Here is a 20,992-nt window from a genome sequence, read left to right on the forward strand (position 1 = left end):
CTATGAATTTTGGCAGAAGCAACACCACAATCAAGATGTAGTACACTTTAATTGCCCCCCGGAGAGTCCCCTGATCCTCTGTAGTTATCCCCTAAACATCCCCAGTCCTAGGCAACCACAAATATGTCTTCTGTCCTTACAGTTTTGACTTTTCCAGAAATCCACATAAATGCAATAACATAGTAAGTAGCCTTTTTATTTAGCATCATTTATTTTATATTGATCTATTATATAAGGTTTTTAAACTGAAGAAAGGTTTTAATGTTTTTGGTACCTTATCCTGTTGGTAGTCACTGTTCCAGTCAAGGCCAGTGATTTCTGTTTGCAGGCACCTAAGTGCCCTCTGCCTGAGGGTCTTGCTGCCTGCAGAAATGGAACCAGTCTGACCACAGGACAGGGAGGAAGTGGAAGGGAGTTAATACCCAGAAGAGGCCCCAGTGCTGGATGGAAGTGGATGGATAAATGCCCCCACTTCCATGCCCCACACATGAGAAAACATTGAGAGAGTCTCCCCAAGTTCCCCAGTGGGGTAGAATCCCAGTTGTATGCAGTGATCATTAGCTCTGTAAAACCCTGAATTCACTTCATTCTCCTTCTATCCCCCAAACCAGTGTTTCCTGGGATAACCCTCCTTCCCCGCGGCCTCATGGAACATTCACATTGTCGTGTCAGATTCTGTTTCTGGAAGAATCCAACCTAAGACGAAAGTTGGAATGTAGTTTAATTTTAACAAAAGGGAATTGAAAGAATGGTTGAACTTTGCTGAATTTTTATGGGGGGAAACAGCAAGAGGTTAGTTAGTATAATTAGGTTTATTCTGAACTCAGTTTTTCAATGATAAATGGTATAAATTACTGCTGTAAAACTAAAAAGAACTTAGGACTTATATCTCTTCCCCACTTTCTTCACATTTTGTATAGGTTTTATCATTACTTTCAATTTATCAAAGTTCATAGCACTTAAATTCTTCCCAGGCTCATGGTGAGAGATAAGGCCAAGTTCAATCAACTATTTAGTTTTAATTGTATATTTAAGAGCTTACCATCAATTCTTGTTAGTATCATTATTTCAAAGATCATAGCTTTGTCCTTCCTAAATTCTTTATTTTGATACACTTCTTTGTTGCTTGAGTTGTATGCTGGTATCAGTCAGACCAGGCGGGTTTATACTGCTACAACAAACAACTTCAAAATTCTTGGTGATTGCCAGGTGTGGTAGTGAACACCTGTAATTCCAGCAGCTCAGGAGGCTGAGGCAGGAGGATCACAAGTTCAAAGACAGTTTCAGCAACTTAGTGAGGCTCTAAGCAACTTTGTAAGACTCTGTCTCAAAAAATTTTTTAAAAATTTAAAAAGGGGTGGCAATGTCACTCAGTGGTTAAGTGTCCCTGGGTCCAATCCCAAAAAAAGTCTCAGTGATTACTGGGCTGGGGGTGTAGTTGCAGTAGAGTGCTTGCCTAGCATGCACAAGGCCCTGTTTCCATCCCCAGTGCCACCTCCCCACACATACACAGCTATGTAGACAACAAATTTGATTTCTGTTTCATGCTTCATGTCCAATACATGTCATCAGGAGAGCTTTATCCATTGTAGTCATTTTAGACTCAGGTTGATGAAGATTCCTTCTCAATACACACTGATAATCACAGCATCAGGAAAGAGCCAGGGTGTATTATCACACTGTCTTTGAAGTCTCCACCCAAATGTGATATATACTTCTTGCGTTTACATTTCATTGGTCAAAGCAAGTCACGTGACCACAACCAACTCCAAAGTTCTGAATTCAGAAGCAGGAACATCCTGTGGCAGCACTAATCAAGACCAATGGTATCGATTAAGTAACTTTTTTCCCTAACAGCTTTGCCAGTGTGATATTTTCTAAACTCACAATACGATTGGAGGTCTATAACCCTTTCTAACTCTGCTTCTCTTGCTCTCTCCAAGGAGAAACCCAAGAGTCAAGGACTGGAGGCGAGCCAACTGGTTGATTCAAAGTGTTAAACAGCTCTGCCTCCTGGGAGCTCAGATTCTAAGCACCAGAGCCTTTCACTAGTTCCCTCTTGCACACCCCACCCTTGGACTCATTCTCCATTGAAATACTCATGGCATTCACATGTCACTCATTTTCTCAGACAGAAGCTGGTTGGCTCCAGGAGAAAATGGAGAGGTAGCTTTGTGTCTCAGTCTACTTCCACACACCTCCAACACTGCAAAACTTCATCCCTTTATGGGTGCCTGGAATCATGAAGAAGGGTTAGGGAGCTGAAAAACCTGGAGGATATGGGGCCCCCAAGATTAAGGGGCCTCTAGAGGGGTCCAAGCACAGGTGTTGAAAACAGAAGTAACTGTTCCCCGTGTAGTGTAATTGGAAGGACACTGGGAAATGACCCCTGTTCTCAAAAATTCTCCCCTCACCGGGGTACAGTGATGTACACCTGCGATCCCAGTGACTCGGGAGACTGAAGTAGAAGGATCACAGGTTCAAAACCAGCCTCAGCAACTTAGCGAGGCCCTAAACAACTTAGCAGGACCCTGTCTCAAAAGAAAAAAGGGCTGAGGATGTGGCTTGGTGGTTAAGTGCCCCAGGGTTCAATCCCTGGTGGTGATGGGGGGAATCCTCTGCTCTACACTAGAAATTTTCACTCTCCCCTATATACCACGAATCATCATTCACTTCATTCTCTTGTATTGATTTTTGCCTTCCTCTTCACAAAGTGATTAACTCAATTCTGCACCTCCCCGGCATTTCCCATCTCTGTCATGTGATTTTGCAAGTTCTTTCCTCTGAAGGCAGAGTCATTCTCAGCCCTTTGGCTATGACTTATCCATATGACTTGCTTTGGCCAATGGGACAAAGCTGAAATGACAACGTGCCAGTTCTCTGTCTCCTCTCTAATTTCTACTCACTTCCTGTGCCTCTGCTAATACGAGAAGAGCCCTTATTTGCTACCCTTATTTGTATATAGGGGGTTGAACTGAGGGCCTCACACATGCTAGGGAAATGCTCTATCATTGAGCAATATCCCCAGCCCAAGAAGAGCTACTATTTTGAATGACTGCTGCCCCTTCAGCCTGGGCCCTAGAAAGAATCCAGGGGGAGCTGGTCACAGTGCAAACTGCAGCGAGAACCCAAGTCCAGCCAGACCTGCAGCTGATGCCTGTCCATCCCCCTGAGCCATGCATGGAACAGCCAACACTCAACGGACCCCCAGGTGCATTTCCCCCCCCACACACAGGCTGAATGAATTTACTGGAAATAGATAGAAAATATTATAATCTCAAAAAGAAATTACACATATATAAATAAAGTAAAACACATGATCTATAAAATTTTAAAAATTATAATTTGGTAATAAGATAGAGAATAACCAAATGGGCATAATCTGAATACACGCTTAACTAAGGAAGACCTTGCATGACTAAAATGAATATAAATAGGTACTCAACATCATGAGTAAAAAATAAAATATCAAGCCAAAACTATTAGATACTACATATCCTCTAGAATGGTTGTAACCAGAAATGTAATTAAAGTTGATGGTACTAAGTATAGGAGATACTGTGGAAAAATTACATTCAGAAATACTGGAAATATAAAGTAGCAGCAAAACTTTTAGAATACTCTTTGGCAAGATCTAATTAATTTAAACTTTTGAGAACAACCGTAAAATCCAGCAATTTATTGTTATTTACCCCACCTAAATAAAAATAGATGTTCTTATATTATCTTGTGCACACGTGTTCACAGCACACACCAGGCACAATTCTAGATGCAGCAAAGAACAGAACAGACAAAACTAACTTCCCCCAGGAGCTGACATTCTCGTGGGAAGAGGCCAAAACAAGTGTTAACAGGTGCTTCTCCCCTGTCTTTACGGAGTTTCCCTCATCTCTCTGCCTTCCAAATATTAGAGGGCCCGGGGCTCAAGTGGTAGCGCGCTCGCCTGGCATGCGTGCGGCCCGGGTTCGATCCTCAGCACCACATACCAACAAAGATGTTGTGTCTGCCGAGAACTAAAAAATAAATATTAAAAATTCTCTCACTCTCTCTTTATAAAACAAAACAAAAAAAAACAAATATTAGAGGGCCCAAGCTCAGTTAACAAGTGTTAACTTGAACCACATGAAATTGCCATTTTTTACAGGTGAAAAATAGCTGAATATGGGCAACTTCATATGATTCAACTTAATAGCTTCATGGTGAATGCTATGAGGAAAATAAAATAAGGGAAAGAAGTTAAGAGGGTTAGGGGGGACGTGGAATTTTAAGCGCAGTGAGGGGAGGCCCCACTATAAAGGTTAAGCAAAGTCCTGAAAGAGGTGAGGCTGAGAGCTCTGAGTTAGTTAGGAGAAGACCACTCCAGGCAGGGAGATAGCCAGTGCAAAGGCCCTGGGGTGGGAATGTGCCTAGTGAGTACAAAGAGTGGAATGAGCAAGGTGGAAAGAAAATGGTAGGGAGAGTGCATAGGGCCTGTTATGTTCTTGATAGGACTTTGGCTTTTGCTCAGATTGAGACAGAAATTCATTGGAGGGCCACATGATCAGACTCCTGTCTAAGAAGGATCCCTCTATGCTGATAACAGTGTGGAGGTGTAAGGGCGAGAATAGAAAGGCCAGTTATGGTAGTAACCAGCTGAAGGATGACAATGAGTCTATCCAGGATGGATGTGAGGGGCTGGGGAGAAGTGGTCAAGGTAGAGCCCCTGGGGCAGATATAAGGGTCAAGGATTGAGCCTTGGGCCCTCTAACATTTGGAAGGCAGAGAGATGAGGGAAACTCCGTAAAGACAGGGGACCCAGCGGATTGGAGGTGCCCCCAAGGGAGAAGAGGAGGAAGTGAGCAACTCAAATGCAGTTGATAGGTCAGGTGAGGTGAGAATTGGGATTGGTGGTTGGGTAGTATTTTTGCATGTGTGCAGAAGATCCCAAAGAGGAGAGCTTGCTGTGCAGAAGATCCCAAAGAGAGAGAAAGAGTGCTGCTGGCCTTGTGTCCTTGAGTAGGTAACAGGCATGAGGTCCAGGGCACAGGAGGAGGACTGGCCATGGCTGGGAGGACACCCAGGGAGGGAAGGCACAACCCAGGGAGGGTGGCCCCGAGACAGGGAAGTGGGCAGGCTATGAACAAGAATGAGGAGGTAAAGATCAGGGTGAGCTAGTTGTCTAAGACGTTGGGTGGGTGACTTCAGAGAGGGAAAGATTCATGTGTATCAACAAATACTCCGATGCAAAATAGATACATGGATCCTAGGATCACCTAGCTCTTCCATGGTCCGTGCGTTGGAAACTGTGGAGCGATCAATAACAGTTACCCAGTTATCCTTGTGGGGAGCAGGATTAAAAGGTACTTCTACTTTCTAGTTTAATAACAATCCATCATTTGGACTTGTTAGCATTATTACTTTTGTAAATCAGAGAAAAAAAGCAATAGAAGATGTTACCATTTTGGAACACAAAGAATGAGAGCTGTAGAGCTGAGATCCTTGGATCAGCCGTTCTGTGTGGCCAACATCTCAACCAGAGCCTCTATGTTGCTGGCCTCATATCATGAGCTCTGTGTTTCTAGGCAGAGATAAAGTCACCCTTAGGAATCTCTCTCCCAGTTGAAGACTTTGGGATCCCCTCCCTCACTCCCCCACACCAGCCTCTAAATTCCACCCTTACTTTCTCAAGGCCAAAGTTACCCTGGAGAAATGGAAGACTGTGGTTGTCTCTATTGACCCATTTCTTTCTTACCTGTTTCTACTTGATTCTTTAAATCTTTGTTTTGGTTTCCCCCTCTACAGGTAAGTTGGTTTATTTTAAGGATAACCCTTACTGTACAATATATTTTGTTTTATTTCTTAGCCTGGTCCTGTGATTAGATTTGCTTGGACTAGGTAGAGGAGCCACAGTAGCCAGGCTACTGGACCAAGATTTAATAGCACTAAGTCAGTTTGCAACCATGGACAGATCACTTGATTTGTCTGCAATTCTGTTTCCTGCACTGTGAAATGGGGAAAATACATGATTTTTTTTCCTATCTCCTAACTTTGTTTTGAAGAGATTTCCAAAAATAGACATTACTGCATTTAGAAAAGAAGGTGGGGTGACCCATCGCATTATAATGTATAGTTATTGCTTGATTTTATTTTGGACAACAGCTACAAATGGCCAATGGTTGGGGTAGTTCCTCAGATTTCCTTGTTTGCATGTGTTAATCAGTACAGGCCAGGTTGTGCTCCAATAACAACAATGAGAGACCTGAAGAACTCAGGGGCTTAAAACAACAAAATTTAGCCAGGCATGGTGACACACACTTGAAGCCCAGCTACTTGGGAGGATCGCAAGTTCAAGGCCAGTCTTGGCAACTTACCAAGAACTGTCTCAAAATAAAAGTAAAAAGGGCTGGGGGTGTAGCTCAGAGGTAGAGCACCCCTGGGTTCAATCTCCCGTACCATGAGAACAAAAAGCACAATCAAAGCTTAGACCTGAGTTCTATTACATGCCCAATGCAGGTCTGTTGTGGTGGCTCTCTCCTCATTCTAGGACCTGGGCTGACACAGGAGCCCCCTCTGAATGTTCACAGATTGTTTCAGCAGGAAGAGAGCTCTGGGGGCCTCACACCAGAAATTAAATGCTCTGGCTCAGAAGCTGTATGTCACTTTTGCCAACAAATCACTGGCAGAACTAGTCACATGGTCTCACCCACCCTAAGGGGTTCCAGTGGGTACTGCTGGGAAAAGGGAGAAATAGAAAATTGGGGCAAACATCCTGCTATAGCTCTGCCATGCACTTCATGCACTGTCCTGCCTCACCACAGGTCCAAAGCAATGGAACCAATAGATCATGGACTGAAACCCCAAAACTGTGAACCAAAACACTTTATAAGTTGATTATCTCAGGTATTTTGTTACAGTGACGGGAAGCTCATAGAATCCCAAATCATTGCTACATAATTCTGTCTTGAAGGGTCAGGTTGAGAGTCACAGAAAGTCCCTCAGCTGGCTCTGCTCCATGCAATATTTGTCCCTTTATCTTTTTACAAATTTTCCACAATGAGTGAGGTTTAGAAAAAATGTGTGTGGATATGATGGGGGTGGGAAATGGTGCATTCTCCTTGTGAAAACTTTGAGAATATAGGAGTACACACAGAAGAAAATGAATAATTTTTAAAAACCTTCCTACCATCCAATATTTTATTATATTTCTTTTCAGATGTTTTTAATTCATGACAGTAAAACTGCTAGCAAATCCACACGATGGATTACTAATTACAGCTTTATTGAGATAAAATTCACAAATCATAAAATTCATTCTTTTGAGTGCACAACTCAGTGGTCCTTAGTATATTCACAGAGTTGCACAACCTGTGCTGCTACTGTATTTCAGAATATTCTCATCACCCCCCCCCCAAAAAAAAAACGTATTGACAGTACCACTAGCAGTCACTCCTCACCCCTAGCCTCGCCCCTGGAAACCACTAATATACTTTCCATTTCTACAGATACGTCTGTTGTGACATTTCATATAAATGAAGTCACACATTTCGTGGTCTTGTGTGACTGGCTTCTTTCATGCAGCACCCATGTTTTCAAGGCTCCCCTATGTAGCACCTATGGGCATGTGTTTTTAAAACAGATGGAGGGCATATTGAACGTGACTTACTCTGTTTCCTTCGTTTATGTTTTAAACATTTTCCTCTCATCATTAAATCATCTTTCACAAATACCCCAGCCATATACTGTTCTCCTTAGGTATCTGTGGGGGATCTGTTCCAAGATCATTCCCTCGCTCCCCACACATGGATACCAAAACCCAGGGATGCTCATTCTCTTATACAACACGATGTGGTATTTACATGTAACCTATGCACATCTTCTGGTATACTTGAGGTTATTTCTAGATTACTTATAATACCTAATATGATGTAAAGAGTGGTTTTACTGTATTGTTTAGGGAATAACCACAAAATAAGTCTTTACATGTTCAGTTCAGTCATGGGTTTTGGGTTTTGTTTTTTAATGTTTGTGGTCCATGGTTGGTTGAATCTGTGCATACAAAACTTATGGATGGAGAGCCAACTGTATAACAGAGCATCAAATATGTATAAAATAATGGGTTAAATTGTGCCCTTCATTTTTGTTCCCCCTGCCCCCCGCCCCCCATACTGGGATTGAACCCAGTAGCACTTAACTGAGTCACAACCCCAGTCATTTTTTTGTAGTATTTTTTTAGTTGTAGGTAGACACAATACCTTTATTATTTAATTTATTTATTTTTGTGCAGTGCTGAGGATTAACCCAGTGCCTCACATGTGCTAGGCAAGCACTCTACCACTGAGCTACAACCCCAGCGCCCCCCCCCCAGTCCTTTTTATATTTTATTTAGAGATAGGGTCTCCCTGAGTTGTTTAGGGCCTCACTAAGTTGCTGAGGCTGGCTTTGAACTCATGATCTTCCTGCCTCAGCCTCCCCAGCCACTGGAATGACAAGCATGTGCCACCACGCCCTGGCTGTGCCCTTCATTCCTGTTTTGTTTTCAGTTTTTTCACCATTACAAACGAAGCTCCTATGAACGGCCATATACATCTGTGGAATGAATGGATAAATCCTTAAGTAGAAATATTGGCAGCATCTCCTGCTGTTCCTTTAAGGAAGATGCCTAGAACTAGAAATAGACATGACTGGATTTTAAAAAAGACATTTTTAAGGTTTTTGATTCCTGCTGCAACTGTTTTTGTTTTGTTTGTTTTTTCCTCAAAAGTTTGACCTGACCTACAGACTGTGGCGTAAAGGGAGTCCCATGACACCGTTCCCCAAGTTCTTAACAATGGCCTGGGGGGGAGGGGGCTGGTCAGGCCTTGCTTCCTCTCTCCTGGCCTCTTCTCTGCCCCACAGCTTTCTGTCTCTCCAGCCAGACTGGCTTGCCTTGTCCTTGAACATAGCCCCATTCTCCAGCAGGAAGGCGACTGGGGCAGGCTGTTCCCTGCACCTGGACACACTTCCCCAGCCCCTGCCGGGCTCATTCACCTCCTTCTAGGCTCTGCTTGTACTTTCTCAGCCAGGCCTTCCCTTTAGAAACATCACCTCCACCTGGGCGTGGTGGCTCATGCCCATAATTCCAGCAGCTCAGGAGGCTGAGGCAGGAGGATCGCAAGTTCATACCCAGCTTCAGCAAAAGCAAGGCCCTAAACAACTCAGTGAGACCCTGTCTTTAAATAAAATACAAAATAGGGCTGGGGATGTGGCTCAGGAGTCAAGTGCCCCTGGGTTCAATCCCTGGTCACCTCCATCATCTCTCAGCTTATCTCCTGACTCAGCTTCATTTTAATTTTTTCTCCACAACACTTATCTCCTTCTAATCTACTGCATAATTTACTTACTTATTTTATTATCTCAACCCACTAAAATTAATCATTAGAGCCTGGCCCAGTGCCTGGCATGTGTAGGCACACAATAAATAAGGGTTGAATCTAGTCAATGGCTGCCACTGAGAGCTGCTCTTATCAAATTGAGGGGCTCTGCCTTCCACCCAAGTTGACCTTCTCTCCCAAAGATCAATGCAAGGGCTCTGGTCTTCTGACAATTCCTGTTAGCTATTCTTTTCTTCACCCAGCTCTGGAGCAAACTGGAAAGGCAATCGCCTTGAGGATTGTTTGTTCTGCCTGGTAGAGAAACCTGGAAGAGGTTGACCCTGATAGATAAGCCTCCTTGTGACTGGGGAGAACAAAGGTTTGTTTCTGGAATGAATGCAAACCTTGCCAGGGCTCAAGCAGTGCAGAGCTGACAGGGATTTCTGGTAGCCCATCCACCTTCTTGCCCCTGACTGCTCACCTGTGCAGCCGCAGGTGCTATAGCCTCATCAGGGCCTCCCAGGGACCTGGCTCTCCATGCCCAAGCAAGGAGGCAGCCCACAGTCCTTGGAGAGTGGGTGGTTTCCGGCAATGGCTGGCTACACCATAGCTCAGGGGCCGGAGAGGAAAGCCTCACAGGAAGCAGGGAAATCCTTTCCCTGGCCCAGTCTGTCAAGGCAACAGGAGGCCCCTCAGGAGCCTCCCCATTGTGCAACTTTTCCGGCAGAGCCCTTGAGGTTTCCAGTTAAGGCAAAGGCTCAAAATTCCCCAACCCAATATGGCAATGTTTTCAAAGTGCCCGATAGTCTATGGACAATGGCCCACAATGAATGGTCTCAGGCTTGGGCCTTCAGCAAAGAAAATTAACTCAGAGGTGGTCCAAATCATGGAATCACTCTAATTCACCTCCACAAGCAAGCAGGCCTACCTGACGGCCAAAGGGTTTTTTTCTTCTCTATTCTCTCTCTCAGTATGTTGCCTACCCAGGCCCTTCGGGAGCCTCACATACCCACTCCTGATTCAGAACATTCTAGAATTTCTCTGTGGGAATAGCTGCCACAGCCTGAATTGTTCTCTCTGGTTTCCTCAATATGGTGAATCTCTGCTGAAGATCCATTTTGGAGATCGAGTTATGGAATATGATGTTTATAAAACTCTGTTGAAGTATAATTTATACACAAAAGAGCTCACAAATCATCACTGACCAGGAACGAACACCCCATGTAACCAGCACCCAAATCAACAGAACATTATTGACTGCTGAGAGGCCCTGCAGGTCCCTCTTAGACAGGCCTACCTTCTGTGGCCACCTACTCTGTTGAGATCTAGCAGCAGAGACTGCTTAGCCTGTTTTTGAACTTGAAAGTATATATTTTGTGTCTAACTTCTTTCAATGTTACATTTGTGAGATTCATCCATAGTATCTCATACAGCAATAACTCATTCTTTCTTATGGCTCTTATTCCTCTGTATGAATAAATGAATTTACTTATTGGCTATCACACTGCTCAGAATATTCTTACATGTTGTTGTGGGGCTTTTGTTGGTTTGTTTTTTGGTAAACCTATGCACTCATTTCTTTTGGGTATACCTGGGAGTGAAACTGCTGGGTAATAGGATGCATGTTTGCTCAGCTTTACTAGATACTACCAGATAGATTTCTAACAATGTTTTACCAATTTACACTCCCAACTGCCATATAGGAGAATTTCAGTTGCTCTATATCCTCATCAATGCTTGGGGGAGGTCTGTCTTTGTAAAACAATCTAATCTGGGATCATTGTAGAGGAATCGTTTTCAGTTTTCATTGGCATTAATGAATACTGTCTTCATTTTCAAATCTTGGTGTGTGGCTATAAGGAATGAAACAGTCTCTCCTCTTAGGTTTGTCGTGGGGCTCTGAAGACAAGGACTGGAGAGGGGTTCCCTGGGACCTGGAACCAGGGTGGCACAATGGCAGTAAGCATGAGAGGGATCCACTCACTGGGGGACCAAAGGTCTAATAGCACCATTAATATATCAGTCTATGAGTCTCAGCCCCCAGATCTCCAAGTTTCCCTTTCTATTCTCCATATCTTTTTTAAAAATATATTTTTTGTTGTAGATGAACACGATACCTTTATTTTATTTGCTTATTTTTATGTGATGCCAGGGATCAAATCCAGTGCCTCACACATGCTAGGCAAGCACTCCACCACTGAGCCACAGCCCTGGCCCTTCTCCATATCTTGTTTACACATTTCTCTTGGTGTTAGTCAACTTTTTATCACTATGACCAAAACACCTGACGAGAACAAATTAGAGGTAGAAAGGATTATTTTGGTTCACAATTTCGGACGTTCAGTTCATGGTCAGCAGTCTCTAAGGCAGAAATGTCATGGAGGAGGAGCATGACAAGGGGACAGCTGCTCAGCATGTGGCAGCTGGGAAGCAGAGAGTGACAGCAAGGAGCCAAGGACAAGATATAGTCCCCAAGGGCATGCCTCCAGGGACCTACTTCTTCCAGCCATGCCCAACTGCTTACAATTACCACTCAGTAGCCCATTCAATTATTAATTCATATTATTAATCCATAAAATGGATTAATCAATTGACAAGATTATAGCTCTCATCATTGCCTAAAAACCCCACCTCTGAACCTTATGCATTGGGGATCGTGCTTTCAAAACGTGAGTTTTCTGGGGTACATTCCAAATTCAAATCATAACACTCTTCCTCTAACTTCCTGTCCCCTCTTCTCCCACCTTCCCCTAGTTGTCTATGTACTTATTAAGACTCCATTCAGAAGGTCACGCCTTTCCAAAATCTTCCTCTGCTCCCCTGCTGGCCAAGGTTGGAGTGGGGTCCCTGGAGTCCCTATAAACACCTTTCTTTGTTTGCCCTGTAAAAGTATTTTCAATTTTACAACATTAAACAACACTGGGAAACAGCACATGTAAATCTAGATTTCTGGCAACTCTTAAAAAAAATGAAGGCAATAGTAACAGGGCCATCACAGGTCACGAGCTGAATGTCGGTTGCTATCCTTTTGGAAGCATGTGTTCTAGTTCACCACAGACCCCCTCCGCTCCCTCTTGTGTGATACCAACTGCTTCCCACTGCCTTGGTGTGACTTCTTCCCAAACAGACCCTTAACTACCAACTTGGGTTGAAATAGTTGGTTTGAGAAGTGAATCCAGAAAGCACAGGGGAAGAGTTGGATAACTGATATGGGAAGAAGAGAAAGCCAACTGTTATGGCTTGAATTTGGAATGTCCTCCAAAAGGCTGATGTATTAAAAAAAAATGTTCCTCAATTCAGCAAGTTTCAGGGGTGGGGCTTTTAGACGATGAGTGGATCCTGAGAGCTCTTACCTGTCAGTGTATCAATCTACTGATAGCTGAATAGAGCACTGGAAGGTGGGACCTGGTAGGAGGAAGTAGGTTGCTGGCTGGTGGCATGTCCTGGGAGGGTTTATCTTCTCCCTGCCTGGCCTCACCCTTCTCCCACCCAGACTCCCACCCACCCAGCCAACGTAGGACATATGAATGAGTCCTACAGTCCATAGTCCCCGGGATATGGGGAGCTAGGCAGCTTTCCTCCACCATGCCATTCCACCATGATGTTTCTGCTTGGCGCTGACCAACCTTCTACTGAATCCTCTAAAACCACGAGCCAAAACAAATATTTCTTTCTCTAAGCTGTCTTTGCCAGGTATTCTGGTCACAATGGTGACCAAAGCTAACCAAAACTCCAATTAAGGGTGTATTAATGGGCAGTTTAGCCAACTCCCCATTGAGCAAATAGGGTTCAGTCCTAATGGGCACCACTGGGAGATACTGGAGAATAGGCTTCACAATGGTTGCCTAGAACACTCCAGTCACGTCTTTTTTTTTTTTTTTTTTTTTTTTTGCCAAATCTCACAAAGAGTAGGAACCAGAGGTTTCCACTCTGGCAGTGGCCTCAGCCCAGAGCCTTGGCAGAATTCCAGGACAGAGGCCTTTTTCGCTTTCAGTTCAATGCCACATTTATAATTGGTATTTAAAAATGTGTGTGACTGTGTGATGAACACCTTTCTCTGCTTGACTCAGTTCTGAGAGAATGCCCCCTCTCATTCTTTCATCACCTTTTTGGAGAGTGCTACAACCACTTACAACGTGTGTAGGTTCATTCCTGGTCTGATTTCAGTCTTGTTCGAGTCCCTGCAAAGATTTTAAACCCTCTTTGGAGGGGAGAAGGAGTGGGAAGGATCCATATCTTTCAGCTTCTCACTTCATGTGAAGAAAATGAACATGCCTTCTGAAAGTCGATACTCCCCAACGGCTAGGATCAAGGGAGCCGTCATCCCCTGTTGGAGGCTGTGTTACACCTCCCTGTCTGGCCTGGGAGAAGTTACCACATGCTGCATCGCTCATGTCTTATCCAGTATCTGCCACCGGTGGCCTTGGAAGGAAATTAAGGTGCTAGAAAATTAAACAATGATTGTTCATGATTTGTTCATGAAGATCAGAAATTCAAAAAGCTGTACACAGAGGGCTGCGGGTATAGCTCAGTTTGTAGAGTGCTTGCCTCACATGCACAAGGCCCTGGGTTCAATCCCCAGCACCCCCCCCCCATACACACACACCAAAAAAAGAGCAGAACAGATAAGGAAAGACATTAATGGAACTGGCATAGAGGAAAAAATGCATGGGAGTCCACCCTGGAGAGAGATTCATCAGTATTGGCTCTGATTTAAGTGGCTGATACTTGAGACCAGTTACCGAGGGATATATTAATATAGATCCATTTATTCGTGGATCCCTTCCCATGTGGGGCAAACAAACATTTGTTGAGAACGGTTGGGAACTTTTTAAAATAGTCACAATATATTTTACATTCTCCCCATCGAGAATTGGGGTATAGACTCCCTTACAACTATGTTGGCCCACAAAATTCTGCTTTGTGAATGAGGCTACACAGCTTTCACCTAGTTTGCTGAAAGGCTAAGCCATCGTATTAAGAATCTGACAGCCCCAAGGTATACCAGGCTGGGAGACCAGCTGGATCCAGTCTCCCACCTACCCAGCCAAGATAGGACATATGAATGAGGAAGCCTTCTTGGAATTGGTTCCCTGATCCTCAGCTGCCCAGGGCTAGCCCTTCAAGTCACCTCAGCCAGTCTAGTCTCTCCAGGTATCACAAGGCCTCAGACATCATGACACAGAGATATACTATCTCTCTTGGGCCCTGCTTGAATCTGTGGGCATAAGATGGTTATTGTTTTGTATCTGTAGGTTTGGAAAGGCCATTATACATAACAACTAGCTGGAACAAGAACCTACTGTACATTAGGTATTATTCTGGGCACTACAAGAGCAATAAGCAAAGTAGGCAAAGTTCCTTCCCATGTGGGGCTAACACTGTTGCTGGGGAAAATAGATAAAAAACAAAACAAAACAAAACATTCCAACAGTGACTCAGCGCCAGGACCATTGGCCTAACTTGGGGGTGGTGAAAGGGTCAGGGAAGAGCTATCTGAGGAAGTGATATTTAGGCTGAAACCTGAATGATAACAGGGGTAGCAGCTGATTAGAATAGAGAGTGGTGAGAAAGGCCATGGGTGGAAGGAGGTGAGGCCCTAGAGGCAGACAAGGTCAATCCTGCATGGCCTGTGGGCTGTCACAAGGAGGCAAGTGACATGGTCTCTACTTTAAAAAGAATGCCTTTGATTTCTGTGCAGGGATGAACAAGGGTGGAACAGCAGTGCAAGCAGGGATGGTGGGAGCTAGAGCAAGAAAGTCATTCTGACAATGTCCAGAAGGAGTGAGGCTGTGTTTTGAATTTGAGTTGACAGATCTTGGGAATTGAGTGTAGAAAGCAAAGGACAGAGAAGAATCCAGAACAACTCCTAGGTTTGATTTCCATTTGGTGGTTGTCAAATCATTTTGGATTGTGTGACAGATACTATAGATGCGATTCTGTATTGTCTCTGGATTTTGTTATATTTCTCTGAAGAGCATTGGTATCAGTTTTTCTCCTTACTTGTTCTAAAAAGCAGTAAACATGATTAGACTCAAACTATTCTAATATCTATGTACCCTGCAAATCTTCACCTTTGGGGCAGCAGTTCTAATCTTAGCTCAGTCTCTTATCTTGGGCTTGGCTATGGGAAATATTCCTCAACATGCTTTTGTTCAAGGTCAGCCAAAGACTTGAACAATTGGTTTCTGGTTTTGATTAAACTTTTTATTTTGAGTTAACTGTAGAATCATGTGTACTTGTAAAAACTATTACAAGAATTCCATTTGCTCTTGAACTCACAAGTTCAAGGCCAGCCTGGGCAACTTAGACCCTATCTCAAAATAAAATAAAAAGATGTTTCTCCCAATAGAAACATCTTGCCAAACTGTAGTGCAATATCACAACCGGGATATTGATGTTAGTACAATCAAAACACAACATTTGCATCACCACAGGGTCTTTGGTTTGCCCTTATGTACTCAATTCCCTCTCATCCCCACTCCCAACTCCTCAAAACCACTCACCTCTTCTTCATCTCTAAAATTTTGCTATTTCAAAAATATTGTCCAAATGGAATCATATAGTATGTAATCTTTGGGTGTTGTTATTGTTGCTTCTTAACCTAATTTCCTAGAGATTCATCCCAGCTGCAGGTAACAATAGTCCATTCCTTTATTTAGTGGCATGGATGTACCATTTGCCCACAGAAGGCCATCTGGGCTGATTCCAACTTTTAGCTATTACACATAAAATTACTATAAGTATATGTGTACATAATTTTGTGTGAACATGTTTTCATTTCTTTAGGATAAGTGTGTAGAAGTGCAATTGCTAGATCACATGGTTGTTGTATTTTTAGTGTTTTAAGGAAATGATCATAGTGCTTTCCAGAGACTGTACCATTTTACATTCCACCAGCCATGAATGAGTTTTTCTGCATCCTCGTCAGCATTTGGTAGTGTCATTATATCTTAGTCATTTTTGCTTCTTTTCTCTCTCCCCTGACCTCCCACTGTGTGTGTGCACACAAGTGCGCACATGCGCTCTACCACTGAGTTACACCTCACAGTTCTTTTTATTTTATTTTAAGACAGGGTCTAAGTTGCCCAGGCTGGCCTTGAACTTGTGATCCTCCTACCTCAGTCTCCCAAGTGACTGAGATTCTAGACATGTGCCACTACACTATAATTTAGTCATCCCCGATAGGAGTGTAAGGATATCTCATTGTAGTTTTAATTTGCATTTCCCTAATGGCTAAAGATATTGAGCATCTTTTCACGTGCTTATTTGCCATCTGTTTATCCTCTTTGGTTCAATGTCTGTTCATTTCTAAGCTCTGTCTTTTGAAAAGCAAAACAACACATGTAATTCTAATATCTATGTATCCTGCAAACCTTCACATTTGCAGTATCCCCATCTTCTGCCAGCTGAGGCTGCCATAGTCGGGCATTATTGTTCTAGGGTTCAGGATACGATTATGAGTTTAAATCATGCATGGATCAGTGAGAATGGACAGGAAGAGAGGAGGGAATTGTGGTGTCCTCAAACAGAACTGTGGATGAGATTCACTCATATTCTCATTCATTTTGTCTCTCCCTCTCTCCCTCCCTCCCTCCCTGTGCCCCACTCTCTCTCTCCACCACAGCCACCCTTTCCAATGGTGATCTCATCCCCTCAATATCTTCTAGAGGCAAACTTTCTCATAATCCCTCTCGAAATCACAAAATGCCGACCCCACTATGTTCACATAATAGGTGTTCTGTAAATATTTGGCATTAGGTGGAATTTTTGGTGGGCACATGACAAAAATCCAGCTAGAGTTTACCTGCACCAGAAATGGTTTGTTGGAAGGAGTCATATCTGAGATATCTCAAGTTAGAATGAGAAGAACAGGGGCAAATGTGGATCTTAGGCCATTGGAATTCCTAATCCAATCCTGTCACTAATCTCTTTCTGCCTCCCATCTCCGTCTTTGCCCATCAGCTTTTATTCTCTATGGCTGCAGATTTCAACTTCCACAGTGCAGGGAACATGGTTGCCAACAAACCTGGAGCCATCCAGAAAGAGAGGCCTGACCCTTACTTCTAGTATTTAAAGTCTTGGTATGGCACAATGACAGGATGAGCTATGAACAAGGGATGGGACATATGATAGGCATTTTTTCAACATCAAGGGAGTGGGGGATGGGTGGGCAGGCTATAAAGACTCAAACATAGGTGGCCCTTCCAAGTTTCCTGCTAACTTTGAAGATTTGAATGAGACAATAGGAGGACACACAAAGCTTCTTTTCATCATTCATGTTCCTCTCCCAACCTGAAAGGTCTGTGCTTGACTCCAGCCCAAGTCCCATCCCAACTTCAAGCAACCACTCAAGTCAGCCTGCTTGGTGACCTCCTTCCTGGGGTCTAATTCTTGATGACTCCCTCTATGAGTTAGGGTAACCTTTGTAGCTATAACAAATAAGCCCATGCATTGCAGTGTGTTAATACAATGTAAGTTTTTTTTTTTCCCTAGCTCGTTTAAAACCCAGTGTGTGCATGTGGTTTGTGTGTGTGTGTGTGTGTGTGTGTGTGTGTGTGTGTGTGTGCGCGTTTGAAATTGTCAGGTTGCCTTCCACATGTTAATTCAGAGATCTAAACTCTCCTTTGGTCTTGTGGCCCAACCTTTTCCTGTCTCTGGATTCTCTGCATTAAGTCAGGAATATGGGGAAAGAGAATGAGGAAGACACACCCCTTTCTTCACCATTTCAATTCTATTCATATTATATTGGTGGAAAGTGGCCATGCCAAGATGCAAAGGATTATGGGAACTGTAGTACTGACAGATAACTGCTACAGGGCCAGAATTTTATACCATGTGTCTTACTTAGTCTGTTCCCTGTTGCTATACCAGAAATACCTGCATTTTATAAAGAATAGTTTATTTATTTGACTCAAGCGCATGCTACTGGCATCTACTCAGGATCTGATGAGGGTCTTCTTTTTGCATTATAACATGGCTGAGGGTTTCACATGACGAGCCACCAGGGCCTTCATGGGGACCCCACCCTCATGACCTCATCTAACCTTAATTACCTCTCAAGGCCCTCACAACTAGATACCTTTAAGATATGATATAACTTTGGGGACTAAGTTTCAAATACATGACCTTTTGGGGGATAGAACCAAATCTTAGAAGGAAATGTTTTGGTGGACTCCTTTGCCATCCCTCTGTCAGCAGTCACGATGGACGAGTACCTCATTACCCTGTGTTCCCTGTCTGCTAGTTGGAAGGTCTACAATACCTGGTGTCCTTGTCTCTTATTACACCCAAGACTCAGCAGACCAATAGATTCATGAAAGACAATGGTTGGCCTTACCCAGTACTTTCTAAAGATCATAATGGCAAGCCTGCAAGCCAGCCACCTATTCTTATAACTTAGATTTTATTGGGCAGAGATAAAGGTGGGTCGTGTGAGGAAGGGTCAGGGCCAGCACAGCCTGGGATATTATCTTCATTGACTTTTTGCTCATCATGAATTTTTTTGGCATTTGTTTTTATTTTTTAAACTATCACACCAGGGGTTGGGGGTGTAGCTTAGTGGCCTTAGCTTAGTTAGCCTACACAAGACCCTGAGTTCAATCTAAGCATCTCCAAAAAAAATTTATACCAAAGTGTCATTTCTAAAGCTCAAGTATGACTAGGCAGGAATGTTCAGAGATGACATGATTAGATCACAAGTGCTATAATCTAATCATTGGATTAATCCATTTGATGGATTGATAATTTGAATGGACTGATGGGTGGTAACTGTTGGCAGGTAGGGTGTGGCTGGAGGAAGTAAATGGGGGGGGGGCATGCCCTTGGGTATTGTATTATCCCTAGCTTCTGGCACTCCAGATCTCTCTGCTTCCTGGCTATCATGAACCAAGAAGCTTTCCTCCACCACGCCCTGCACCAATGATGCTCTGCCTTATCTCAGACTCAGAACTATGGAGTCAGCTGATCATGGACTGAACCTCTGAAACGTGAACTGAAATAAACTTCTCCTAAGTTGTTCTTATCAGGTCTTTTGGTCCATAGAGATGAAAATGTGGCTAACACATAAGCTTCTTGGTGCCTCCTTTTAATGTTGCCCAAGGCAAGTGCCTTGCTCACCCTACCTCGCCCCAGCCCAGCCTCACGTTCCTGTCTTAAAGGGTTCGGAGTGAGATCCTATGAGCAGGAGGAGGACATTGGTTGCTAGAGACAGGCAGGTGCCTGAGAGGAAGGGCAGGTGCTAGAGGCTGCTGAGAAGCCTGTCATGGTTGGGATGTGAGGTGTCTCCCAAAAGCTCATGTGTGAGACAATGCAAGAAGGTTCAGAGGAGAAATGATTGAGTTGAGAGAGAATCTTAACCTAATCAGTGATTCAGTCGCCTGATAGGGATTAACTGGGTAGTAACAGAAGTGGTAGAGTGTGGCTGGAGGAGGTGGGCATTGGGGTGTGGGGTATATATTTTGTATCTGGCAAGTAGAGATCTTTTTCTCTGCTTTCTGATCACTGTATGTGAGCTGCTTCCCTCTGCCACCCTCTCCCCCCATGGTGCTCAGCCTTACCTGGAGCCCTTCGGAATGGAGCCAGCTTTCTATGGATCAAGACTTCTGAAACTGTGAGCCCTCAGATAAACCCCGCCTCCTCTATAATTGTGCTAATTGGGTCCATTAGTCACTGCAGAGAAAAAGCTGACTAAAACAAAGCCCATTCCCCTCCTCCTCCCAGAGAAGAGCTCTCCAGCAGCCTCCCCTTGTCCCCCTGGCCTGTAGCTGCCCCAGGGGAGACAGGTCCTGGTTCATCCCCAGGAGGCCTCTCTCCCCCTCTAAGGCTCCTGGCACCTCTGCAGTCAGCCAGAAGCCTTGCTTATCTCATTTCCCTGGAGTGATTTTGAGTTTAGCCTTGTGAGACTTTTAAATTGAAACCACATCTCACAACAATTTGGTAGAGAAACACAATTGTCACCTGTTTGAAGATATGGATTTTTTTCCTCAGGGCTATTTGGTTTCACTTCACAGTCCCAAAGTTTCATTCCATTTTGCTTTGCAATCGCCTCTGACAAGGCAGGTCTCTCTCCTCCCCCCTCTCTCTCACTCCCCCCCCCCCACCATCTCCCTCTGTCCCCTCCCCTCTTGTTTTATATTTCTATCAGCCGTTTCCTCTCTCCCTCTCTCTCTTAGTCTTTCCTCTTTGTCTTTTCCTCTCTTATATATGTGTGCTGTGGGTTTGGGTAGCTGCTGTGGCTCTCAGAGAACCCCCTCACATCAGGGCCCAGCTGACAACAATCCCATCTCCTTCCACTCCAGCCCTGGGGCAGGTGGCTTAGGGAATAGCACAGAGCTGGGTTGGGGGGAGAAGGAATGTAGTCTCCTAGGATCCAGGCTCTTCTTTGGAGGTCATGGGCAAGGGTGGGGAGGGAGCAGCCTCCTTTAAAATGAAAATGAGAATGTTTCTCAAATAAGCTGTTTACTACTCTAGAACTCCAAAAGAGAAGGACCACAGATTTTGCAGTCATCTTCCCCATAGGCAGCCCACTTCCCCCAAAGAAAACAAAAGCATGTTCCATAAGTTCATAGATATTGATGTAGACATTCACCCCACATTCCGGCCACTCCCTCCTGGCTCTGTGTATTAGAGAAAAGCATTGGTATAGTCAGAAAAAAAAGATG

This window comes from Spermophilus citellus, assembly GCF_964194105.1.
Source record: "Spermophilus citellus genome assembly, chromosome: 4".
NCBI lineage: Eukaryota > Metazoa > Chordata > Mammalia > Rodentia > Sciuridae > Spermophilus > Spermophilus citellus.